This window comes from Pelodiscus sinensis, chromosome 19 (genome assembly GCF_049634645.1).
Source record: "Pelodiscus sinensis isolate JC-2024 chromosome 19, ASM4963464v1, whole genome shotgun sequence".
NCBI lineage: Eukaryota > Metazoa > Chordata > Testudines > Trionychidae > Pelodiscus > Pelodiscus sinensis.
In genome coordinates, this window is record NC_134729.1 from 19,147,758 (window position 1) to 19,165,417 (window position 17,660).

The 17,660-nt window shown below is 56.1% G+C and overlaps 1 long non-coding RNA gene across 4 annotated transcripts in view; it reads left to right on the top strand.

Moving 5' to 3' along the window:
• The window catches only part of LOC102461580 (uncharacterized), a 128,202-nt gene extending 122,620 nt beyond the window's left edge, over positions 1-5,582 (top strand). For 3 of the 4 annotated variants that reach the window (XR_012896696.1, XR_012896697.1, XR_012896698.1), the window contains exons 5-7: positions 846-961; positions 1,236-1,577; positions 5,442-5,582. This is a non-coding gene — a long non-coding RNA (uncharacterized LOC102461580). The remainder of the gene's footprint in view (positions 1-845; positions 962-1,235; positions 1,578-5,441) is intronic. The other variant, XR_012896699.1, reaches the window with a different exon arrangement.
• Positions 5,583-17,660: the final 12,078 nt, after the last annotated feature.

Genomic DNA, 17,660 nt, shown 5'->3' on the forward strand with positions numbered 1-17,660 from the left:
ACAAAAAGCTGGATACGACCATTTTTTTGGAAAAAAATTAAAAGAAAACAGAAGTTTAGAGATTGTCAAACCCCTTCCCTGTGGTGTTTTCCACATGAAAAAATCTCCCATTTCCGGTTCCAACAGCCTGTTGGTTTGGAAAGGTGATCTCAGGGGCCGGCTAGAGCCGTGTTTCTCAGCCAGCGGTATGAGCACCCTTAGGGGTACTCGAGAGAAGTCTGAGGGAGACGTTAACACCACTGCAATTTGGAGAGAACTGATTTTTTCTTTGAAGTTTTACAGCGCTTTATTATTGGACTTTTTACACCCCAAAATTTCATCGCCCGCCCGGCTACAATTAAGTTGTTTAAACAAATGTGTTGCAAGGGTAGAAGAAAATGTTGTGTGTCTGAACACTGTAGGTACTGGGGGTACTTTTTTTTTTTTTTGAAAAAGGGGTACTTTATACAAAAAAAGGTTGAGAAACACTGGGCTAGACTACAAGTTTTTGTCAGAAAAAGGTATGCAGAATGTGCTCCTCCCTACTCCCCCCATAGGGTGTCTGCTGTCAAGGTTTTGGCAGGCCAGGGGGAGAACAAGAGGGTTGGAGGGCGGAGATCAGAGATGAGAGACTTGGAATAGATAAAAAAAAACACCCCGAGGGGCCCAATGAATCTCTGTGGCTTCCTCCCAGGGAAGCTGGATGCAGTGCCTTAGAGAAGGGAGGCTTGGTTCGTGGTTAGGAGGTAAGGGGGGAAACCAGACAGAAATCCGAGTTCTACAAACGTTGGGAACAAGGGGCAAAGGAGCTGGCTTCTTTCCGCATCCCGCCCAGATGCTAACATGATGAATGCCTTCATTTTCAGGGCCACCCCGACACTCCACCGACCGATCCCATCCACTTACAGGTCTCAGGCCTGCAACGCACGCAGCACCGGGGATTCATACCGGGCCCCTCGTGCCGCCAGGGGGGAAATAAGAGGTTTGTGGTTTGGGGATTTTGGTGGGGTTTGTTTGTTTTTACAATCCATGGGAAAGAACTGCTCTAGGCTTGGATTTCCTGAGCAGCTTACGGGGGTATCGGGAATAGGGGGGAGCATTTCCTAAAAAGACGCCCCCTTTCGAGTGGCAGTCCCAAAATGAGGACACACTCAAAATTGCTAGTTGCTTTTTAAAAGCTCGCCCTACGGGACTTCTCCTTGTCCTTGCCCGCATGGCAGGATCCCCTGTTCTAATTTCTTCCCTGCTCTTTCAAGATTCCCTAGGGAGTTCCGGCTCTTTAGGAGCATCGTGTCCCTCGGTTGCATGACCCCCCAGCGGTGAGTCCAGCCGAACAGACAGATGCCCGCGACCTCTGGGTGTGCCTCCCGCCCAGCAAAGCCGTCTCTCTCTCTCCTCCAGATCCTCACGCCGCTCTGCTTCCCAGCAGCCAAGCAGTTAATCCAATCTCAGCATTTCAGACATCCACTCTTCCCATTCCCCAGTGACACCTGACCAGCCGCCACCTGTGTCGGGCGTACGGGGCACTTGTAAATGGCGATTTCCCATCAGTCAAATTAATCAGAAGGGGATTTCCGGCACTGGCCCGCAAGTTCAAGGTAAAGCATAAACCCGTTCATTACCATCCGCGCCCCTTCCGATGGCTCGCAGGGATCTATTATTAGCTGCTCTCTCCGGGGTTGGCGGATGGTGCGATTATTACTGTGTGATTTAGGTCCTGGGGATGGAGGTTAACAGGAGGAGAACAGAATCTGACCAATTTCCCGCTCAAGGAACAAGGTCCAGGGGAAGATCTGGGCAGAACACTTCATGGAAGTCCCCTGATGCATGAGTTTATTGCGCTTCTATCGATAAAGGGGGCAGAATAGTGTGAACTGGAGAGTAGTTGAAATCGAAGATGGGAGGGGGAACCTCTGTTAAAGCTTCCCACCCAAACCAAGCCCGGTCAGGCCCAGGCTGCTCCCTGCATCAGAAAGGGTGCCCTGGAAATCCACCAGGCTTCTGTCTTCGCTCTCGGTGCGTTCTCCACACCGACCGCCACTCCTGGGGGTTGGGGTTATCAGAGGACTGAGTCTCCCCAGTCGCTGCGTAAGCGAGACAGTCTCTGGGCCGAAGAACCTACAGACACAGAGACGAGGCGGAGGAGAGTGGAGGAGAAAAGACAGAATGTTCTCCCCATTTCACAGATGGCAAATGGAGGGATGACATGACCCGTCCGTGTCACACAGGGAGGCTGGGACAGAGCCAGGCTAGAACAGCTTTTAAGTCACAATCCAGGGCCTTTCTTCCCCACCGAGCTAGATAAACAGTTCCATGTTGCCAATGATCACGTAGAGGAGGAGGTCCCTGCTGCAGCATGTTGTCTTGTTTTAGTGTGATCATAGAGCAGGGGTCACCAACCAGTCGATCGGGATCTACCAGCAGATCTTGGAGCCTCTGACAGGAGATCCTGACTGGTTTGGCCAGGAAAATCAAGTGCTGGCACTTCAATTGCCCCTCCACCTGCTGCTCCTGCCCTCTGCCTTAGAGCCACCCCCTGGGAGCCTCCTGCTTGCTGTGCAGGGTATGGGAGGGAGAAGGGGGGGTGCTGATTGTCAGGGTGTTCCTCTTCCCTCCACTCCTGTACCCCATCTCCACACAGCGAGAAGGGGAGAAAATAATCAGCATCACGGCATTGCACAAGAGGGTTTTTCTTGCGCAAGAAGGGGCAGTGTAGACAGTTCCTTCTGGTGCAAGAGCCTCTTCCTAAAAAATGGCGGCTCATTAGATATGCAAATGAGGCTCGGCGATATTCCACGCTTAGCCTCATTTGCATATTTCTGGCACCTGCCAGTGTAGACATAGCCCCCGTGTGTCTGTCGTTCTCCCAAACACACACTGCCCTTCTCACTCAGCTCCCGGCCCAACCCATACGTGGGGGATTGCCGGTACTCCTTTCCCTGCTTGCAAAGTGGGTTAGTTTTGGTTTTTGACTGTCCCTGCTCTGACCCAGCCTCCTGCCCCCGACATGAGTCACTCAGCACCCAAACTCCTTCCCAGAGTTTGCACCCTGAAACCCTTCCTGGATTAAGCCCGGAGCCTCACCCACACACCAAACTCCTTGGCTACGTCTACATTGCACTCTCTTGTGCAAGAAGATATGCAAATGAGGTGCGGCGATGAATATCCCCGTGCCTCATTTTCATACCAGATGAGACGCCATTTTTTGCGGAAGGGGCTTTTGTGCAAGAAAGAGCCATCTACATGATGAAAGGTCTAGAGAACATGACCTATGAAGGAAGGCTGAAAGAATTGGGTGTGTTTAGTTTAGAAAAGAGAAGTTTGAGGGGGGACATGAGAGCAGTTTTCAGGTATCTAAAAGGGTGTCATAAGGAGGAGGGAGAAAACTTGTTCATCTTGGCCTCTGGGGATAAAACAAGAAGCAATGGGCTTAAACTGCAGCAAGGGAGGTTTAGGTTGAACATTAGGAAAAAGTTCCTGACTGTCAGGGTAATTAAACACTGGAATAAATTGCCCAGGGAGGTTGTGGAATCTCCATCTCTGGCGATATTTAAGGGTAGGTTTGATAAATGTCTATCAGGGATGATCTAGACCGTATTTGGTCCTGCCGTGAGGGCAGGGGACTGGACTTGATGACCTCTCGAGGTCCCTTCCAGTCCTAGTATTCTCCGATTCTGTATGATTCTATGATTCTTGCGCAAAAAAGCCCTTTTGCGCAAGAGCCGTTCTGCCGCTTATTTTCAGGAAGAACGGCTCCTGCACAAGAGGGTTTCTTTGCACAAGAAGGAGCAGTGTAGACAGCTTCTTCTTGCGTAAAAGCCCCTTCCGCAAAATGGCGGCTCATTAGGTATGCAAATGAGGCACGGTGGTATTCATCGCCACGCCTCATTTGCATATCTTCTTGCGCAAGAGAGCGCAATGTAGATGTAGGCCTTGGCTCAAGACCAGAGCCTGCACCCAAACCGCTACCCCAGCCTGGTGAAAGTGAGTGAGGATGCGGGAGGAAGGGGGATGGAGTGAGCAGGGTGAGGCCTTGGAGAAGGGGTGGAGTAGGGGCATGGCCTCAAAGAAGGGGTGGGTAGGAAGCCGGGCCAGGGTATTTCGGTTTGAGGTAGATCTTACATTGCACTGATATTGAAAAAGAGACCATGTGGTTAAAAAGGTTGGAGACCATTGGCATAGAGGTAGGGGTGGCCCGTGAGCCTAGGCGAACTAGGCAGTTGCCTAGAGCACCGCTGGCCCGGGCGCCCAATGATGATATCACGGGGCGCCAGGGTGCCCCGTGATGATGTCATGGCCATTGACAGCCGTGCAGGCAGGGGCGCCAATCTCACCACCCACCTGGGGTGCCAGCTGCTGCAGCTGGCCTCGGGCCGCTCCTACGTAGAGGCTTCCGTTGTCCAACCTGGGGCTTAGGGTGAAGTTCCTAAACCGGCTGTGATATCTCCCAGGGAAAGGGGTCTGATTGTCACAGGTGCTGCACCCTGCTAGGGACGTCAGTGAGCTCGGCAGGCACTCCGCACTATCTCTTGAAATGGTTAAATATGGCTTTCAGACGAGAGCGGAGGGACTAAGTGACGTTTTGATCCAATAGCTGAGCCAAAAAGATTGGGGGCCAAAAAAAAAACCCCTGTTTGGGATAAAACCGGAACAATGTTTTTAACATTTCTCAGTGCAGCAAAAAAAAGTGACTCAACGTGAGACGCGGGTCTCACTCAGCGTTTCCTTTCAGGGCTTCTGGGATCGTTTTGAGTTTTAAATGACGCATCAGGGAATTGTGAAATGAAACATCTTTCCAAAGCAAAACAGCAACTGATTTCTGAATTTATTCTTTCCCCCTCCCCCCCAAAACTATTCTCCAAAATCAGCCCAAATTTGTACACAGTTCGGTCATTCTGGAGCTGAATTTTGGGGGGCAAATATTTTTGTATGAAAATCTCCCCCCGCTCTATTGAAGAACCTAACTTTCCCAGCCTGATTCAAACATTCTGGGGTGCGGAGCCTGGGTCCCCCCACTGTACATGCCTCTTAGAGCTGGGTTCTCAGGGGTGCTGAGCAGTGTTCCCTGTAAGCTGAGTGCTTGGGTGGCTGCCCAGAAGAGATTCAAATGCCACACAGCTGATTAGCAGAGCGCCCACCAGCCAGCAGCATGGTTTTTTTACTGGTGGTGTATGTGCATATCTTTTGTGCACATAACAAAATTTATTCTGCACGTAGATAGAAATATTAGAAGGAACATTGAGGCTGAGTTTCCATTGGGGGAATCCTGGCTCCACTGACATCAGTAGCAAAATGCCCACTGACTTCACTGAGGCAGGTTTTCCCGCACGGACTAACGCTGGAGTTGTGGGGTCCCAAATGTGTCTGCAAGCCAAGCATTGGTGTCCATATGCCCAGCAAGGCAAGGAGGAGGGAGAGATGTGCCATGTCCTATTACTGAACCATCTCTCTCTGACTGACAGGTAGCGTGATCAGATGTGGAAGGGGACGACCACGAAAGCCACAAGAACCAGACGGCATGAGCAAGAGGCTGCATTGGACGGCAAGAAAGAAAGAAAGAAAGAAAGAAAGAAAGAAAGAAAGAAAGAAAGAAAGAAAGAAAGGTTGGCCAGCTGCATTCTCTGTAGTAAGACAAGCTGTGCATCTCCCCTCTGAGCAGAAAGGACCAAAGTAAACAGAGCCAAATCCAGCACGGGGGAGTTGCATTCTGCCTCCCAGAATTCCCCCTTGTGATTTCCACTGGATTTGGGATTATGCTTCACGTGGTTGCGTAGCTGAGGTCAACACCACCTCAAGGTGGCATACACTCAAAGACCAAATCCAGCAGCTGGAAGCAGGGGTAAACGCTGTCTTTTATGTGGACTAGTCATTAGAGGGTGACAAAAGTAGGGATGTGAATGGTTAACTGCCCCTGGTTAAGCAGTTCACCGGTTAAAAATAACCGGTTAACTGATTAAATGGGACTTTACATCCCTAGACAAATGCCTACAAGCATGGGTTACCTGGCACTGCTGTGTGTCGTGACACAGATGCTGTATCTTACCACGAAAGCAAGTCAAGCTGAGCCCCTGTATATAACTTCTCGGTCAGTTTGTAATGCATCTCGGGACCCCATGGAAAGAAAGAAGCTATTGGCCGTGTGAGTTCTAAGGGTCCTGCCTGCTGCTGGGTGAGATGTGTATTAAAAATATGAACTGACTCATCGTCTGACTCTTCTTTATTGATTTGCTTTGCTGAAGCCACTACCATCCGGGTTCCTGTTTCTTGGCTGTGACAGCCAAAAACCCCTCCATCCTCCCGACTGGTGCTGCAGCTCACACACATCCTCCGTCTTCAGCATCCCTTTGCCTTCTCAGAACAGATGGGTCTGTGTCCACAGTTCTCTCTTTATAAACCCCGGGATCACCTCACCAGCCAATGGGCAGCTAGGATTCCCCAAGGTTCCAAAGCCCACCTCGTTCAGTGGTGGAGCTCACAGCTGAAGTGCCGATTGGTTGAGTGAGGAGGAATGTTCCATTCGAGGAACTGTGGTGGGGAAGGTTTCTTTTGGAACCGGAGATTTTATTCAAAGAAAGGGGGGGAGATGGGTCTGGTACAGTACCCCTCATGCACACAGACTTTGGGGCATTCTCAGTCCCGAACGAACGTGAATGTTGCAAATGGCCCCTCCCATTAGGAAGCCACACAGCCAAGCCCTGCTCCTGGTCTTCGGAGTGATCAAAATTCAGATGTTGGTGTTTGTTGGTGGAGCCTCTCTTTACCTAGCCCCAGAATCCACCTTTCTAGGTTCTTATATAAAAACAACGCAGAATCTGTGGCTCCTTAAAGACCCGCAGATTTATTTGGGCAGCAACTTTCCTGGGCAAAACCCTACTTTGTCAGATGTTGGCTGTTGCATCTGATGAAGTGGGGTTTTGCCCACAAAAGATTATGCCCAAATAAATCTGTTAGGGTACATCTAGACTACAGGGCTATGTCTAGATTGCATCACTTTTTCGTAAAAGGGATGCAAATTAGACGTATCGCAATTGCTAATGAAGCGGGGATTTAAATCTCCCCCACTTCATTAACATAAAAATGGCTGCCTCTTTTTTTCGGCACGGAGCTTTGCTGGAAAAAAGCGCCAGTCTAGACGCGGCTCTTTCAGAAAATAAAGCCTTTTCTGAAAGATCCCTTATCCCTCTTAAAATAAGGGATAAGACAAAGCTTCGTGCCGAAAAAAAGCGGTAGCCATTTTTATGCTAATGAAGTGGGGGAGATTTAAATCCCTGCTTCATTAGAAATTGTGATGCAATCTAAACATAGCCCAGAGCTTTTTGGTATCCTGGAAAAGCTCTGCCACGTCCAAGGAATGTGTCTGCTTTTCCGAAAAAAATTCGGAAAAGAAGACGTGTTTTTTCAGCATCCCTGTAAACCGCGTTTTAGGAGGAAGAAGGGATGTTCCGTAAAGAGCTTTTTTCCCGACAATTGGCCCAGTGTAGACAGGCCAATTGTCGGAAAAGCCTCTTTTGGAAGAAGAGGAGGGAAAGATACACAAATCGCGGTTCGCGGTTCGCGTATCTTTTCCTGCTAGATCTTTGTAGTCTAGACACTGCCTGAGTCTTTAAAGTGTCGCCAGACTCCTTATTGTTTTCGCAGCTCCAGACTAACACAGCAACCCTGCTGATATAGGATTGTGTATGGTACCCATCACTGGAATGTCTGCGCACTGGCCAAATTCTCAAGGTGGATCTTTGTTCCTTTATTTATGCAGGGAGATGCAAAGAGACCCCAGCTCTGCTGAGCACATGGAGTTCAAGGTGTCAGCTGTTAGACACTTCCTCCCTGGACTTGTGCAATTCAGCCACTGTGTTCTGGAAGCTGCTGAGAGAGCTTAAACTCACCCCGCCATGGGCCAGATTTTGACACGCCTTCGGCTGGGTTCAGACTTTCCAAGGAGTGCAGCTCCCACCTAGGCAGCCAAAGAAACAGCCAGGTTCTCCAAAAAGCTCCGCAGGTGTGACGGCACGTCGGGTTTTTCCCGTCTCCTGCACTCCCGTAATGGCACGGACAGACTCCACCAGCCAGTAGAATAGAGGGAGTTTATTGCTTCTCCAGGATACAGCACAGCACAGAGGTTATCTGGTCACAGGAACTGGGGCTAGGAGGCCTCAGTGCCCCCCTTGAGATGGGGGGTGGCTGGGCCCTACAATCCCAGCCCCCTCCCTAGCTCCTTTTCCCCTGCTTCCCAGACCGAAACTAACCAACTCTCTTCCAGCCCTGTCCCCCAGCCAGGGGCGGCATTCCACCTTCCTTTGTTTCTCTCCCTGGGGGGTAGCTGGTCAGACAGGTTGAGACCCTCTTTGCATAATGACTCATCCCCTGCCCTGCTGGGCCATGCTACAGCCAGTGGAGGTCACTCACAACCCACTGCCCAGCATAGCAACCAGCAAGGTACCCCCCACTATGTCACAGCAGGTCAGCTGTAAGTAGCAGGGCTCAGCCCTTGAGAATCTGGCGACCATGGTGGATTCGCAACCCAGGGAAATCTGTCCTCGAGATGTTTTGAAAACTTGGCGGCCAGGCCTCTTGACAAAGTGAGTTTGGGCTTCCCGGGGCACGCGGCCCTTAAGCAGTAGCAAACTCCAGCCTTCCCGACCTGACAATCCCCTCATAGCTTTGCTGTCTTAAGAGTTTCGTTTCCTCTCGCGAAGGAGCTGCAGGATCTCTGCAGGAAGGGCTCAGGTGCTTGGAGCTTGGAGAAAGGACAATGGCCTTTCGAAAAATGCCTTCTCCTGTGTCTCGTGCTGCCTGGCTCTGCCCCGTTTTCCCGTGCCCAGGGAAGCAAACTTTTGACACTAAAATAATGGAAGAAGCGGTTACAAAAAATATTTTAGGCGAAAGTGTCCGGGGGGAGGGGAGAGTGGGGGAAAATGTCCAAGCTCAAGAAGAAAATACCTCTCTGGCCTTTTTTTTTCTTTGGCTTGCTGGCGGCATCAAAAGTCTGACCATCCCGCACGTTAATCCAGCCTTAGACGGCAGACCACCCACTAAAGGAGCACTCAGCCATGATACGTCCCTGATATAGTATAAAATGCATCAAGCGTTTACAAGGGACTTAGGGCTTAGCCAGAGTTCAGCTGGGAGGCATGGGGATAAAAAAAAAATCGCATCTTGCTCACTCTTCTCTTCCCCCTCCCAACCTGGAAATTAGGTTTCTTTCCATTTTGCATGAGCAGCTCCGCAGAATTCCAGTAGCCGGGCTTTCCTGGCAGCTGGAGCATCGCACACCTCCCAAAGGAACTGCCCCCAGCAAGGGCCTGACTTGCTACTGAAATGCGCTCGTAATAATAAAGGCATAAAAAAAGGGTTACCATATATCCGGTTTTTCCCAGACACGTCCTCCTTTTCGGTCCTTAAATCTCCGGCTGGCAAGGTTTTTTAAGTATCTAAAAATGTCCGAGATTTTACCCGGCTCGTGCTTTTTCAAACAAATTTCCATCTGTTTCTATAGAACCTCTTGCCCCACCCAAGGGGAGCACAGGGCCCTGCCCCTAGCCAAGTTCTAGGGGCTGCAGCTGCAACTGGGAGATCCTGGCTCTTCCACATGCTCAGGTGTACTCAGGGGTGCTCGTTTGCATACCCACGATGCATTGCGCACAGTGTCCTGAATCCCTGGCTCGTGAGCTGGGTTTGCGCCTGACCTCTGCTTCTGACACTAAAACTCGGGCCTCCTGCAGAAGGGGGGGAGGTGTTGCTGGCTGGCGTGTGTCCTCTTTTTTGAATATTCAAATATGGTAACCCTAATTAAAATATACATCGGGCCAGGCTCTGCTGCATTACATCCAGATTAATTCTGCTACAGAGCTTGGAGTTACTCTAGATTCATGTTGTGGATCAGAGTCTGTCTTTCAAATGTACATGTTAAAAAGCCCAGCATAGTTTGGTATACTATCAAGACTCTTTATTCTCTTTACAAGCCGTGTCCCATTTTGCTATCATAATCTCATGTCTAACCTACCAATGTTGGAGCTCACCTGACTTTTTTTTTTATTGGTAGTTTTTAGACAGGGCCTGTGCTGTTAAACAGCTGTGTCCGTGGGCAGCTTTGGTAATCTCCAGTAACACATGAATGAAATATTTTTTTCAAACGCCTTGGCTGCGTCTATACTACAAAAGCCTCTTCCCCAAGAGGAAATGCAAGTGGAGTGCTCATTTGCATATGCCGCACACTCATTTCCATTTCCTCTTCCGATCCCTTTTGCGCAAGAGCCGTTCTTCCTCAAACAATGAGGAAGGAGCTGGGTGCATAAACCGCACCCCCACGACTGCCTGAAATCTTGGCAGGGTTCCAGCCGGGAATGCAGCAGCTGGGGCAGTGGCGGGTATCATAGGCCAGGGGAGGCGTTGCCTTCCAAAACTGCCAGCTTAGCCCCGCCCACTCTCCGCCCCCAGAACGCCTATGGTTGGCGCACTGGGGGCGGAGTGTTGCTGCCTCGGAGCGCCCGCCCTCCCTGTGCTCCACAGCTGGGGAGGCTGGGGCCTCGCTCCCTCCTCCCTCCCCCCGTGGTGCTGCGGGGGGGAGAACCGTGGTGCTGGGAGGAGTGGCGTGGCTCCCATGGGGCGGGGCCTGGACAGAAGGGGCGAGGCTGGAGGCTTGCCTTCCCCCCGGCCCTACCTTCACCCACCACCCGCGCCAGCTCTGCTGAGGGTGCTGGGAGGAAGGGCCGGAAGCCCCTCGCCTGGAAATCCCTCTGGCTTTTGCTGTCTGTCCTTGCCGGTGCAATCTTGCCTCCCCTGCCTGGTGTCATTTGTGACACTTTCACGTCCAGACTCCCACAAAGGGGGCCCGGCATGTGAGCCAGGCAGGCATCACCCCACTTAAACTACCTCCGAAATGCAGCCGTGGCCGCAACCCCCCCTACAATTTAAGTCTCTTGTATTCAACCCCTTGGGGGCAGCAGGGAGGCGGGGGAGGGGGAAGGGCTGGGGCATAAGCCATGCCACGCGTCCTGAGAGTCTGGCTACTTCAGACGAAGAGAGGGAATTCAGCAGTCCTGGGAGCTTCCCCTGCAAGAATGCCCATTCCACCGCCCCCTCCCCTTTATATCAGCCTGGCACCTGCTGCGCCCAGCTCTGGGACACTGCTGCCAAGGAGGGCGGGGCGAGGAAGGCCGCCCCTACATCATGGTGGGATGCCCAGGTGAAAATCCAGCACCAACAACCCAAAGGCAGTTCGTCCCCCTTTCCTCAGCGTGACTGACATGCACCATGTGTGCAAAACAGCTTCATGGGGGTGCTGTTTTGAGGGGTGTGCTGCCTGGCCCCTCTTCCCTCCCCGGAGTAGTGCTCGGATGAAGGCCCACACATCTCCCATCTGATACCGGGTCTGAAGACGGGGACAAGCCGCAGAAAAGCCGGCCTGTCCGGTTGACTCGTTAGGGCTGAGTGCAGCACCACAGTGACCGGCTGTGTCTTACCGATGACACGCCGATTAACATGCCCCAGCTGGGACCAGTGTTCCCTGTAAGCCGGGCACTTGTGTGGCCACTCCAGAGAGACTCCCACACTGCCCAGCTGATTCGCAGCACGCCCCCAGCAAGGTCTGGGTGTCTCCTGGTGGTGCACAGTGACACATGCCTGGGTGCAGAGGACAAAATTGATTCTGCACAAGGCTGGAAAAAAGCTGCACGTGGCTGGAAACGATGAGAGGGAACATTGGCTGGAAATGCTGTGTAGAGGGGTGTGATGGCGCGTTGGGGGTCCCCCGTCTCCTGCACCCCAAAATGGCACAAACAGACTGCACCAGCCAGTGGAATAGAGGACGTTTATTGCCTCTCCAGGATACAGTACAGCACAGATGTAATCTGGTCACAGAGCTGGGCTAGGATGCCTCAGGCCCCCTTGAGATGGGGGAGACTGGGCCCCTAAACTCCAGCCCCTTTCCCTAGGCTGTCTCCTCCATGCTTCCAGCCAGCAACTAACTAACTCTCTTCCAGCCCTGCCCCCCAGCCAGGGCAGCATTCCACCTTCCTTTGTTCCTCTCCATGGGGGGTGTCTGGCCACTGGTTTGCATAGTGACTCATCCTGTTTTGCTGGGTCGTGGTACCCACGGCTGCCAGTGGGGGTTACCCCAGAGCCAGCAGCATAGAAACCAGCCAGGTACCCCCACTACGACACAAGGGACAAGCACGTCTCATTTGGAGCCCCAGAAATTCCCACACTGGCTCTGGGAATGGGGAAGGGGTGAGGGAGGACGGGCCCCTCTCCTGGTCCCTCCAGGGTCTGTTCCTTATGCCAGCCCAGGGCTGCAGCGGGTGCAGACACATGCCGGCCTGGAGGTCCTATGCTAAGATCCTGCCACCAACCAGCAGGGACGTTTGCAGGTTCCCCCTGCCCCCATCTCTGTCTATTATCCTCCCCCGTCCTGTTCCCCTCTGAATCCTGATAAACCAGCCCCCTCCAGAGCTGGCTTAGCCCAGGGTGGGCTAAACTTATGCCACAGGGCAGCTCCTCAGGGTTTGGAAGGACTCGATGTCCCACAGGGCAGGTGATTCCAAACGTGTCCCGAGTGTGTGGGGGGGGTTACCGCCAGCCCCCTCTCCCCCCCCCCCCGATGGTCTCCTCTCCTGCATGATGCTGTGAGCCGCCTGAGCACGGCTCCCCAGATCTGCCGCCCTGTGTGGCTGCTGCACCCTCCCCTTCGCAGCTCTTGTGTCGACTAGTAGAGGATGGCACACCCACTGCCTAGAGGCCTCGTCGGTCTGCCACAGACTCCATGGGGCCCCTCTGGGCCTCAGCCCCCCGCCCAGGCACTGGAAATAACAGCCCTGCCCTCCTCCCGGGGCAAGCGCTCAGTCCACAGACAGGCAGCACGCCGGTGCCCCCGGGACGTGGGTCCAGCCCGGGGAGCGGGCTGCGTTCCAAATCCCAGGCGCACATCCTTGAGTCCTGGCTGGTGTCACCCCGCATCCCTCCATCCCGTGGGAGGCCCTGTCTGAGCACTGCAACGCCCCCATGGGCGGGCGGGGAAGCGGCCCGGATGCCCACCTCTTGCGCGCACTCAGCAATGCCCCTGCGGAAGGGTCGGGCGGGGGCCCGGTCCAGCTTTGCTGGCGTGTGTCAGTCCGTGCTGCTAACCGAGGCCTGGGGGGGGGGTCCAGCCAGGGGACCCAGCGGCGAGGTCTGAAGAGCACAGAGTTCACAGGGCCCTCGGCCTTTGTCATGCTAAACGGGCGACCCGGCAACGAGACCCCCGCCAGCTGGGAGACAATGCCAGGCCCCGCCCCGGCCCGGCCTTTGTGCAACAGGGAAAACTTCCTAGGGGTGAATGGGCCCGGCCGAGGCTCAGCCTGCCAGGTGCAGGGCCACAGCGAGCGCCCGGGTGGGGCTGGAGCTGGGGAAAGCTGGCGGGGCTGCCGACGGGGAAGTCAGGGAGGGTTCCCACACGACGTGCCCGTCGCCTCTCCAGGGATGGGGGCTCGTGTCCCAGCACCGAGAGGCCTGAAGGGTGGGGCGCTGCCCCCCCACCCTGTGCTGCAGGCCTACCCCACAGGGACCCACCCTGGCTCCAGCATGGGGGGCAGTTTGGTCCTTGTGCCCCTCCCGGGTCTTCTCTCCAGCACCGCTGCCCACAGGGGACCCATCGGGGGATGTGGTGGACTCACCAAATTCATGTCACCTGGGCCACGCTCAGCTCGGCACCTGCCTCCCTCCTATTCCCGCCAGCCGCCGAGCCATGAATGCAACGGGAGCAGCAAGTGCCCTCTCTCCGGAGCACGGAGGGCGCTGGCTTCCTTAGGGCAGCAGTTTTCAAAACAGGGCTTGCGCCCCAGGACTGGGGAAGGGTGGAAAGTCGGGCCCTGAGTCTCGTGGCTGCAGGGGGATCAGGTGAGCAGTGGGGGCATTAAGGCAGCGCCCAGCCTGCCCCGCCACCCCAGGCTGTGCTGCACCCCAGAAGTGGCCGCAGCAGGCCCGGTCCCTGCCCTGAGTACTAGCCCCTCACTCCCAGTGGCTGGGAACCTGCTGCCGGCTGTGTCTGGGGCGCAGCAGGACCTGTGGGGCCAGGAGCGGCAGGAGGCTGCCTTAGCCCCACCCGCTGCACCACTGGCCGGGAGCTGCTCAAGATCAGCCCCCCCTGCCCCGCCCTATCCCTAACCCTCCAAAGCCGGAGCACCTTCCTATGCCCCAAAGCCCATCCTCAGCCCCACCCCGCAGCCCACACTCCGGGCACATTTTTTGGGTCGTGGCCTCAACGATTTTCTTCAACTGAGGCATGAGAAAAAAAGTTTGAAAACCACCAACTTAGAGGAGGCGGCTTTCCAGGCCGGCCACTGGGGGAAACACACCACCCGACAGTGCCTGGGGGCTGGAAGAGGTCGCATGGCTGGCTTCTGTCCCATGGGGAAACAGAGGTGAAGGGGGCAAGAAGGCTGGAAGCGGGACGTTACTACAGCGCACACAGGCTTGCACGGACCATGCTACTCCCGCCGTGCCACCCCTTCGCTGGGGAGCCGTTCTTTCAAAAGCGCAGGTGCTGCGTGTCCACCCGCAACCCTATTTCGAAATAGGCGCTATTTTGCGTCCAATGAGGGGTTATTATTTCGAAATAACGGGCTTGCTGTGTGGACGCGCACCTTGTGATTTCGAACGAAGTCTGTAGCGGAGACACGCCCTAAGGTACTACTGGGCCACGCGTTGGTTTGGAAGGTTTTTTTAAAGTTGAAGACTAACATGGGTACCCTTCTGAGACTAGGGTCTGTGGCGCCCTTCCAGAGCTTGGGGGGAAAGGGGACCGGCTGTGGCCTCAGAAAGGACAAGGCAGGAGGGAATCCTCGGGGAGCCGGGTTGAGCGCCTGTTGCACTGGGTGTGTGGCTGCGGCTCGGATTCAGGCGCGTTGCGCGTGGCGTGGTCAGGCGCCGAGGGTGTCGAGTGGGCCTCGGCGTGGGAGTATTGACATAGCAAGAAAGAACGACCGTGCCTGACGTCGACGCACAGAGGGCAGAGGTGGGACTGGCTCCTCCCAGGGGCTTGCCCAGGTCGGTGTCCCTGGGCGCCGAGCGCCAGCCCCCAACGGGGACCCTTCCAATTGTCCCTGTCTCCCGGCTCTTCTTCCTCTTTAACACGTGCCTCCGGCAGGCTCCCCGCCCGCCTCGTCTGCACCCCACAGGGCTCCGGCCCGTGCCAGGAGCGGAGACAAAGGCGGACAGATGTGCTGAACATGTGGATGCCAAGGAACGGATTTCCCTGGCAACCAGGGCTGCGTTGCCAGGCGCTCCTTGTCTCCTGCCCCCCCCAAGTGCTTTTAGAGAGACAGGCGGGTTAACCCTTCCTCTGCTGGTCCCCTCGCTGCCCTGCTGGGGAGTCATCCGCTGACTGAGCTGCAGCCCCAGCACCTTCGGCTCAGCAGGGGTGTTCCCCCAGATGCCTCGGGTGCCGTCAGCCGCATGGCAGGGGCTCTGCCTAAACATGCCTGCTACCTCCAGGCACCTTCTACCTCCGCGGCATGGCGGGGAGGCGGGGCCTGCCTGGCTGCACCCGGGGTGGGTCTCCCCCTGGAACATTCGGCGGCACCCGAATTGGAACAGAAGCGGCAGAGCCCCACGGAGCCGCATCGGAAGCGCCCAGTGCAACACGCTGCATGGGGGGCTGGTCTCCTCTGCGGCGCAGACTCACGGCAAGCTCTCCCGGCAGCGCCGCGCTGACGACACCGTGCCATGGCCGGCCTGTGGACTCTACCCCCTCGGCCGCTGGTCCCCGCCATCCTGCCCAAACAGCTCAGCAACTCCGAATTTAAGCCAGTGGGGTTCAAACTTTTTGGCCCGTGGCCCGCCCCACTCAATGCAGGCCTTTCCGTGGACCGCCCGCCAACCGCCCATGATGACAAAATGGGTGGGGAGGCAGGGTCTGGCTGGAAGGAAGGGTGCAGGAGTGGGCTGGGGATGAGGGGTCTGGGTGGGAGGTTGGGTGCAGGAGTGGGCTGGGGGTGGGGGGGTCTGGGTGGGAGGTTGGGTGCAGGAGTGGCCTGGGGATGAGGGGTCTGGGTGGGAGGTTGGGTGCAGGAGTGGGCTGGGGGCGGGGGGTCTGGGTGGGAGGTTGGGTGCAGGAGTGGGCTGGGGGTGGGGGGTCTGGGTGGGAGGTTGGGTGCAGGAGTGGGTTGGGGGTGGAGGGTCTGGGTGGGAGGTTGGGTGCAGGAGTGGGCTGGGGGTGGGGGGTCTGGGTGGGAGGTTGGGTGCAGGAGTGGGCTGGGGGTGAGGGGCCTGGGTGGGAGGTTGGGTGCAGGAGTGGGCTGGGGGTGGGGGATCTGGGTGGGAGGTTGGGTGCAGGAGTGGGCTGGGGGTGGGGGATCTGGGTGGGAGGTTGGGTGCAGGAGTGGGCTGGGGGTGAGGGGCCTGGGTGGGAGGTTGGGTGCAGGAGTGGGCTGGGGGTGGGGGGCCTGGGTGGGAGGTTGGGTGCAGGAGTGGGCTGGGGGCGGGGGGTCTGGGTGGGAGGTTGGGTGCAGGAGTGGGCTGGGGGTGGGGGGTCTGGGTGGGAGGTTGGGTGCAGGAGTGGGCTGGGGGCAGGGGGTCTGTGAGGGAGGGTGCAGGAGAGAGTTCAGGATCTGGGGTCTCGGTGGGAGGGGGTACGGGAGGGGGATTGGGGTGCGGGGCCTGAGCATGAGGTGGATGGGGGGATTCTTATCTGGCTCCATGCCTCCCACCGCTCCCAGGCAAGGTCCCCTCCCCCCCCACTGCTCCCATTGGCTGCAATTCCGGCCAATGAGAGCAGCAGGGAAAACCCCCAGGCAGCACTCCCCTGCCCTGCTATTCTCCCAGCCAGGGACAGCGGGGAGGTCACATGTGGAGCCGCTTCCTCCCCCTCCCCGCCCGTGAGCCAGGTCCGGCCCCGCCCCACAGCGGGAAGCTCCAACCTCCCCACCAAGCCCTGCGCCCACGGCCCACCTGCAAGACAGCTGCGGCCCACTAGTGCGCCACGCCTTAGCGCCACGGAGCGACGCGCAGCAGAAACGCCCAGGGAGCTCAGAGGGACGGTCCGGGAAGGGCTGGCAAAGCCCAGCAGGTGCCGATCGGACTACGTCGGGCTTCAGTGCAGCGTTCTTCCCGTTCGGGCCCGGCTGCGGCTTCCACCCCCCCCTCCACTTCAGCCCTGCCCCTGGCGAGCTGCCCTTCCCAGAGCGCACGAGGCATCTTCTGCCTTTGTTTGCACTTCGGTGCCCCTCCACACGCCCCTCTGCCAGGCTTCCCGCTTTGCCTGCCCCTCCAGGAAAAGGGCCTCGTGGGGGCCACGTCCCAAAAGCAGCCCCAGCACCCTGAGTCTCCTCTCACGCTTCGGCAAGGCCCCCTCCTTGGGTTGGGGGGTGGGGGTTGGGACCCTCACCCTGCCCCTGCCAGGTTTGGGCTGGGGGCTCAAGGAAAAGTTTGGTTCCTTCAGCGCCGTCACCAGCGTTCCCGGGCTCTCAAGCCCCTAAAAGACGTTAGAGGTAAAAGGCATCTATGGGCGGAGGGAAGGGGGTCAGAGCCGAGGCCCGTCTGTGCCAGCCTGCGGCCGACATGGACTCTGACCTCCCCTCAAGTAGGGTTGCCACATGTCTGGTATTGAGGGTGTCGTCCTCCCCTCCTCCCATTTTTTTTGTTTGTTTGTTTTTTGTTTTTTCTGAACACCACCATGTTTGGTATTTTTTGTGAAACTCTCTGGCAACCCG